Genomic DNA, 765 nt, shown 5'->3' on the forward strand with positions numbered 1-765 from the left:
TTTTGGTTTAAAAAATGCCCCTTCAGAATTTCAACATATTTTGAATAACATTTTTAATCCTTATACTGAATTTTCTATTGTTTATATTGATGATATTTTAATATTTTCAAAATCAATAGATCAACATTATAAGCATTTGAAAATTTTCAAAGAAGTTATTTATAGAAGTGGTTTAGCAGTATCTGCTCCTAAACTAAAAATTTTCCTCACTCAAGTAAGATTTCTTGGTCATGAAATTTGTGATGGAAAAATCAAACCCATTGACAGAAGTATTGAGTTTGCATCAAAATTCCCTGATAAAATTAAAGACAAAACTCAATTACAAAGATTTCTTGGGAGTTTGAATTATATTCGTAACCATTACAAGAATCTTACACAGGATACAACAATTTTATATACACGGCTCAGGAAGTTACCTTCCCCTTGGACTAAAGAACATACAAAAGCCGTCCAGAAGATTAAACTTCGTGCTAAACAGATTCCTTGCTTAGCCCTTGCAAATTCTTCATGGTTTAAAATTGTTGAAACAGATGCCTCCAATATTGGATATGGTGGTATTCTTAAACAAAAGAATCCAGGAACAGGAACAAAGGAGCTTGTTTGCTTCACTTCAGGATCTTGGAAAAATGCACAATTAAATTATTCTACTATTAAGAAGGAAATTCTTTCTTTAGTTAAATGCATTTATAAATTCCAAGATGATTTAATCAATCAGAAATTCTTATTACGCATTGATTGCAGTGCTGCTAAACAAGTGTTGGGAAA

This window comes from Cornus florida, unplaced genomic scaffold, assembly GCF_030987335.1.
Source record: "Cornus florida cultivar Cherokee Brave unplaced genomic scaffold, ASM3098733v1 CherokeeBrave_3.0.0_Hap2_Chr01, whole genome shotgun sequence".
In the NCBI taxonomy this organism is placed as follows: domain Eukaryota; kingdom Viridiplantae; phylum Streptophyta; class Magnoliopsida; order Cornales; family Cornaceae; genus Cornus; species Cornus florida.